The following is a 376-nucleotide window of genomic DNA, read 5'->3' on the forward strand; positions in this document are numbered from 1 at the left end:
TGTTTCTCAAGTGAGCTCTATATTTCTGATTCCAGTCATTCTTATCCACTTCATCAATATAACACAAAGTTTTCCAGTACTGGGACAAAGCTTTCTGTCAGTGTCACTTTCCTGCGATCAGACCCTCCAATGTAAATGGGTGATACATGGAATTATTCCCATGTTTTGAGGACATTACCTTTTCAGATAGTGAAAAAAGAGATTCCCTATGACTCTTTAATAAATCATAAAATAAATTATTGTCATTCAAATTCTGGACAATTAAATTATGCCATTGTATGCAGACTATATAATTTTTGCTTACAGTTTCACTACTTTCGTCTTAAAGAAATAACATAATACCTCAGGAGTTTTATTATATAGCACATATTCATAT

This window comes from Merops nubicus, unplaced genomic scaffold, assembly GCF_000691845.1.
Source record: "Merops nubicus isolate BGI_N331 unplaced genomic scaffold, ASM69184v1 scaffold6754, whole genome shotgun sequence".
Taxonomy (NCBI): Eukaryota; Metazoa; Chordata; class Aves; order Coraciiformes; family Meropidae; genus Merops; species Merops nubicus.